Raw genomic sequence first — 7,399 nt, 5'->3', positions numbered from 1 at the left:
GTTTGATCGTGACCCATGGAGAAAAGACATGCTTTTTGAAGAGATCACAGATGAAGTTCAGAAAAGATTATTCAGTAGCCCCCCCACCCCAACCCTCTTGCCAAGAGTATGTGACAGCTGAGAGGTATAACTGCTAACTAAATGCATGGCAGCATCACTACTGGGGTTAAAACCAAATGCTTCACTGTACTGACGATTGCTTTTTTCCTTGCATGTGGCTAAAGGGTTAGTGCAACCTCTGCCTTCTTCGTGCTTTTGTCTCCACATGAGCTTAGACACCACAAATTTCTTGTCCCTCAAGCCTTGTGATTTATAAAGTTTGGAGTCTGAGCTGTTACAACAAATTTCTTTGCCTATCTGTATGGTTTACAGCATGGAGTCGCCATGCTACTGTGTCCAAAGGAAGGCTACTTCTTGACTACTAACTTTTCTTTATGAAATGAGTCAATGGTGTGGAATTTGTGGCATACAGGTGTGATCTGTTGCTTTATTTTTGACAAACCTCTATAGTTAGTGGAAACCATGAGTCACTTTCTGCTGAACAACACACCACTGACTGAATGAGCTGCTGAAGATACCTGCGTGTCCTACAGCCTATCTAAGCAAGAACATGCTCTGCACATCTCATTTCTAGATGGGTAAAATTACTGGAGATGAACCCAAACTTGTGTATATAAGTTGTAAAGGTATGCAGACACCTAGAGATGCAGGTGATCTAAGTGATTTTGATGAACCAATAAATTTTTACTATCCTCTTGTGTCTTTAGATGTCAAAGAACCCTCAGAGATCTGAATGTATTCAGCCCCAGCTCCTCATCCATGAAATAGGAACATTATTCTTTTCTCCATATTCTTTTCCTATGCACTTAGCCCTTCCAAGGCAGGGAGTTCTTTTGAAATTGTGCAACTGCAAGTCCATATTTCAGGCTACCGGATGCTACCAAGCAAATAAAAAAAGGCTTCACCACAAAGTCCATGGTAATTTTATTCTGTTCTTCAGCAGAAAGTCTTCACAGAGTCCAAGGGGAGAATAGTCCGTGGAGCATCTTCCCTCCTGAGCCACGCACTGTTGGCTTCCTCTGATAAGGAGTGAGATGCCTGGGGATGTACAGTACAAGGAAGCCTTCCAATGTGATGATCCAAGTTCGGAGATGAACAGAGGGTGGCAGTATCTTGATCTGCCAGTATCGCTCCTCTCACTTGCATGTTCTTCTATTTGAACATAGCCTATTCCTTGAAAGGAGAAAAAAGGACTCTTTGAAAATAGGGGATTTCAAGAAACTGACTGATTATTTAAAAAGACCACTTAGAGAGGCTTGTCCACATCTTTTCACAACAGTTGCAAGAAGATTATTCACAGTAGGTTGAGAATATCCCATCCGAGGCATATTTCTTAATACTAGCACCTGTACAGCCTTTATACTACCTCCATATACTTCATGGAGAGGGACTAACACAGCCTGGTTCTCAAAACCAGCCTCATTTGAAAGGGGTAGGAGGATTTACCTTTGAAATAAAATACAATATTATGAGGGTTAGGAGTCTTTATATAACACAAAGGAAAGGTATTTTCCCAAGACAGAGACACTGTATTATTAATGTGTCTAAATGCAGTATAGATGTGCCCAAAATATCCTATTTTAAATTCACCTCCAAAACATCTTAATCCAATTGATGATCTCTAGCTTATATTCAAATCAGTTGGAGATGTGAGCTGAGTGTCTCTGGGTAGTTTCCATCCTCAAATCTGTCTTCATTCAAACCATAACTTTCCTGAAATTTGTTTTAGACTGCCAATAACATCCATTTTCTTTTTTTTTTTTTTAATTGAGTAAAATAATTTTCAGTTTGATGGAAAATGCAGGAGAATATATCTTTCTGGTTTAGGTTTTTTTCTCTAGTTTTGTGGTTTTATTATCAACTACATGGATGGATTAGCTACAGGCATGTTCACATAACTGAGAAACAAGAAAGCATGCATGTTCCTTGGAAGATAAAGGCAGAATGAGAAGAGGGTGACAAAGGTTCTAATGGGACTTCTAAAGAAAGGTACAGGTGATATAAATACCAATATATGTTAAGAAAATGAAAAATGAAAAGTAGAAATAGTAAAGGAAGGCAAAGAAGAGAAGATAGAAACTGGATGAGTAAAGCTAAGGATAATGTGTGGAAATATAATTGGAAATATGCCCTAATTTCATATACCCAAGTGCTCCACATTAAAATTGTACAGGCAACCCTCACCAGTATTTTCTGGCATTTTGGGTGCTTTGATCTCACAATCTTTGTGTGTGTGTGTGCGCGCGCGTGTAACACATGTATTACATTATGTGCCAGTCCCATATAATGTGAAAAGAAGAGTTTGAATAGAATACACAATTTCAATAAGTGTATGTGAAACACCTGGAAAACACAACTTTTTAAGATACTATTTTTACAAAGACAAACATGAAGCAAACAGGAGATTTTTCAATGGTGGCCATCCCTTTTTCGCAGTTTGTGCAATGGACTCTTTTACATTGTCTTCTTATTCGACATATCTTAGCTTTACTTTGATTGCCTCAGGTTTCAGGGATTGTATCTGAGATACCCTTTCTTTGCATCATTTAGAGGGATCAAGAGGGGGGGGGGAAAAAAAAAGAAAAGATTTGTTGAGACTGAAACCATCCAGTCAGAACTGATCTTTTCCACTGCTGTCTGCAACACAGTGGTTGTTCAACAGGCTGGACCATTCTTGGCTCGCTCCCTCAGTCTGCTCAGCACTCGCTTGTGAACAAGAGGATGACTATTAACTACAAATATGAAAATTTAAATACTATTTTCATTTAAAACAAGCATTGTCCAGATAAAAATAATAATGAGTGGAAGAGAGGATTGTGAAAGACATATGTAGCCTATGGTCTAACAATAAGAATTGGGTCCTTACCTGACAATTACATCTTTGGAAATCCCTGACAATGACAGTTGCAACAAATTCCTTTTCTTTTTCAGCACTGCCAATGATTATTCTGCTGAACAAATATATTGGGCATGTATTTTTCTCTGTAACTATTGCTGTTGTGTTTCCATTTCATTCCAGCTGGACATGTGTCAAGTAATTTTCTGTCTTTTAAGAGATTCATTCCAGGGGGCATTTAGCACACAATGGTTTTGTGTGAGTCTCAACACTTTAGAAGACAGAAGAGTTTAAAAAGAAGCTCTGTTTAACTGCACCCATCTCCTCCCTGCGTGTTCACGCATGGCTCTACTCCCTGCTGGGACAGACTGCATGTGCTTGAGCAGGGGCAGAGAGTGAAGGAGCATCTCCCTACCCAAGCGCAGCTCTCTGTAAGGCCTGCAAACTGCCGTGCCCTTGCTGCACCACATCTGGGATCCCTCTCCAAGAAAGGATGGTGAAATCCTGGACATGTGTGCCAACTCCCGAAAGTCGTGGGGCTGCAGGGCAGTCAGGCAGTTCTGCAAAGGGCAGCCTTTAAGGTCTTGCAGTCTTCACCACTTCACACATGCTTGTTCTTGAGCAAGGTCTGGTAAGGATATTTAAAGATCATTCGTGGTGCCAGTTGGTGCAGCAGGCATTTGAGAGATTCCCTTTCCTCTGCTTTTCCGTACATTGTTTATACCAGCTCAAAGGGCGTGTGAAATGTTGCAGGAGAGAAAGACAGCTTTTTGCATGAGGACAAGAACAGCAGGATCTAATGCTGATGTCTGGAAAAAGAAAGGGACAAGTCTGAGAAAAAGTGATTAGATCAAGATCTCACAATGCAAAGCATAAGAATATTAGAAGAGGGAAAGGCAGAAAACCTGTGGATGAAATGAAATACCTGACTGTCTTTTTGCAAACACTTACAATCAAGCAAAAGGATTGGGTATTTTGGCAGTATTTGGGTCAAAAAGACCTGGGAAAGATAAAAGCTGCTGCCAGATGACTCTCTTCTTCTACCCACTAATGTTTTCTCACTGTCAACTGTGAATAGAGCTTGTAATAAATAGCGCTTTGAATTTATAAATCAGCTAGTGCAGAATCTTTTCTTCGAGGAAAACTCCCACTGACTCCGGTTGCTTTCAGAATTTGGCATTTTCTAATGACAAGCCTGGTCTGTGGAGTTTTCCTCTCCCTGGTATTGGAGACTTTTGGTAGGAAGACCCAGTACCTTGCAGGAAGAGTCCTTCAATCATTCTCTCACCATCTGGGAAAAGTATCCCTGTGTCATAAGGAAGTGTAAATTAGGATGTTGCCATGGCAGGAAATAGATTTTTAGCTTTAGCCTTTAACTTACACACAGGCACCCTGTGAGGAGTTTCCGGCACATCCTGAGGAGCTGAGTGCCTACTTGCTTCTGGCCAGGCATCTACCAGCACTTTAAGGCAACTAGAGACCTTTGTAAATGCAGCCCATAGCTCCTAACCACTGAGATTTTCTTCAGAGGGTTGCTGCCTGCCCTTAGCTCCCACTATGTTAAATTCAATGTGAAAGCACTGGAAATCCTCAAATGAGACACGTCAGTAATAATTCTGGGGGAAGTCTTGGCGTCTGACAGTTTCCAACTTTCCAGAAGACTGCTCCAATCACTTAGCCATGCTTTTCAGGACTAAGAGGGAACAGGAGGTGCTTAGGATTTGTTTTGCCTCTGCTTTTAACATTTGGCAAAAATGGTTCCCACTGGGAGAAGGTTTAAACATACAGATTTCCAAACTGCAGACCCTGCTGCTCTGCATATTTTGGAAGGACAAAGTTTCTGGGTTGGGGTTGTTTGTTTGGTTTTTTTATGTGAGTTTGGGTTTTTTGGCGGGGGTGGGGAGGAGAAGGGGAAACAGAGCAGGGGTGAAGGAGGGGGTCACTTTGCTTCAGTTTTTCTTGTGAGTTTTGGTGACTTGCAAATGATTCATGTATAGGGCAGCAACCAAAGCCCATAAAACTCCTGTGGCAAAAGTACAGTGGACTTTGAATCTGTTATGAAACCAGGGATTGCAGGGTGCACATGGGGTGAAACACTCATACCAGTGCATTAAATGAATGATTTGGATCCCAGCTTTCAGGACACTTTCTGCTTCATCTAGCCTGTTCCAAAGAAACCCGTTATCCAAAGAAACTTGAACAAACAAAACCTGTAACAGAAGCCTGCCAAAATCTTCTTGTATGAGATACTTCCAATCTTCTCTGCTTCTTTTGAGTTTGACAGCAACAGAAGCAACACAAAGCAGAAAACTGTCATAATCGTTTTATGCCTGCACTTCCCTGGCCCCTGCGTGAATGAAGTTTGCACGGGGTAGCAGCGTCAGCACTGGGAAAAACTGATGTGACTGCAGCTCATCTTTACCAAGCTTATTGTAAATTCTGTTAATAGCCATGTCAGTGTTTCAGATACTCATTGTAAAGGCATAAGGGACAACTGCTCTCTCCATGCTCTCCCTCTCCAGACCTAACTGGAAGGATCAGATTCTCAGCTGGTGTAAACTGTTGCAGCATCACTGATACCAATGAAGTATTGTTTACTCCATCCGAAGATCTGATTCATGGGCACTGAGTGAAGGAAAAGAGACAAAATGCATCTCACAGTACACTAGAGTATTCAGAAGCTGCTGATTTCAGCAATCTGGCTTATAAAAAGAGTTAACTGAAAGCAAATAACACAAGCCATTGCTTAAATTTACGGTCACACAAACTAGAGAATTCTACCCAATTTCAGACTCCAAACATGTTTAAAAAATGCAAACCCACTCTGCAAAGGCAGTTGAATTTATTAAAAATGTTCTGTGCAATGATCTATGCTGAGCTTGGCTCCAGGACCTAACTCTTGCAAAACGTGTGGTAATTACTAAGCCTGTTGTACTAGCAGCTTTAAGCACACAGTGTTCAACAAGGTTGTTGCTGAGTTTTACATTATTGTTTTTACAACTGCAGTATTTGGAAATCTCGGCAATAGGAAGTACTTTGATCAGTTATTATTTTGCTGTCATCATAATAGAGATCACAAAATTGAATTAGAATAACAAGTATATTAATAGTAAAGAGATTCATTCAGTCAGGCGCTCTCTCTCAAAAAAAAAAAAAAAATCTCCAAGGAATATACCTGTATTTCTTAAGGCTCTATTCAGAGTCATTCTGGGTCACATCAAAAGTCTATCCAGCCCCAAATGTTCCTTTCTGTAGGGATCAGCTGCAAATACTTAGGATGAACATAAGGAAGAGGGAATAGAGAGGGCAGTTCTTCCTCCGTGCCCTAAGCCATCTTCTTTAGAATTGACAAACGCTAGATGTTGCATCACTTCCATCACACCAACAGACCTATCCCCAGGAGCTGTCCAGGCCAGTTTTGAATACGTTTAAACTTTCACTCACCCTGTGTCTTGCAATAATGAGTTTTGCAATTTATTTGCAAGTTGTGAAAAAGTAGTTTTATTTGTTTGCTCTTTCTAATAAAACCATTGGAGCATCTCTAGTTCCTATATTTACGCAAAATAGCTTGTGATTACTGCTTGTCTGCTAGTTAAGATTGTGTAGACCTCTTTGGTGACTTCCTTCAGTCTTGACTTTTCCAAAATGAAGACCTGCAGGCTGTATTCACATGGAATCTGTTCTGTATTTCTAATCACCCTTATCATGACTTTAAAACTACACTGTACTGTTTCCAAATTGATTGAATTGGATTGTGTTCAAGATGTGAGCATGGCCTGGATTTATAAAGCGGTGCAGAGATATTTTCTGGTTTGTTCTCTGTGCAATTCCTAATAACTTTGAACATTAGATTTGCCTTTATGATCATTGCAGAACATTGTGCTAGTGTTTTCAGAGAACCATTCAAATATTTTCTGAATGATGATAGCTAATTTAGAAACCATCATCATTTATGGCTGCTTATATGGGAAGTTTCCCTTGTGTATTACTCTGCATTTCATCAACATCTCAATTTCTTCTGCTATTCTAGTGCTTAGGCAAATAATTTAAAAAATTAATACTTAGAAAAATTGTAATTTGGAAAAGTAAAAAATGAGACTTAGACTTTTCTGAGTCACAATATTTCAGTCCAAAATGAAACATTAACTTTCGATGAGATGATATTAAGCTGACTCTTTGAATCACCATGATGCTTCTTGGCAATTAGAGCATAAGGTCATTCACTCCTCTGTTCTTTCTCCCAGACACTGTTCCAGAGCTGGACAAGGATTTTCATATCAAGCAGGTTGTGTCTGACAGAATTTTTGCCTAAATCTTTGCCTTCCGGCCAGTCCATGATCACTTTCCGGAGAAAGATCTTCAGGTGAATTGTGTCAGGATTGCTCAAAATATAATGTATTCAGAAAGAAAAGTTTATATTTGCCATTATGAGTTGTAGACTTAGAAATACACTTGTGTTGAAAAAAACCCATATGTTTTATATCAGTCAACGTTAAAGAACAG

At 39.9% G+C, this 7,399-nt stretch overlaps 1 long non-coding RNA gene across 1 annotated transcript; it reads right to left on the bottom strand.

Annotated features, from left to right (window-relative positions):
- Positions 1–987: 987 nt before the first annotated feature.
- Positions 988–6,221, bottom strand: LOC129205321 (uncharacterized). The gene is made up of 3 exons (XR_008576689.1): positions 6,072–6,221; positions 2,927–3,705; positions 988–1,233 (listed from the first exon to the last, which is right to left on the bottom strand). It is a non-coding gene; the product is annotated as an uncharacterized LOC129205321 (long non-coding RNA).
- Between the last annotated feature and the right edge of the window lie 1,178 nt (positions 6,222–7,399).

This window comes from Grus americana, chromosome 3 (genome assembly GCF_028858705.1).
Source record: "Grus americana isolate bGruAme1 chromosome 3, bGruAme1.mat, whole genome shotgun sequence".
Classification (NCBI taxonomy): domain Eukaryota; kingdom Metazoa; phylum Chordata; class Aves; order Gruiformes; family Gruidae; genus Grus; species Grus americana.
Note: the sequence above shows the minus strand (reverse complement) of the source record. Positions and strands in the feature narration are given on the sequence as shown.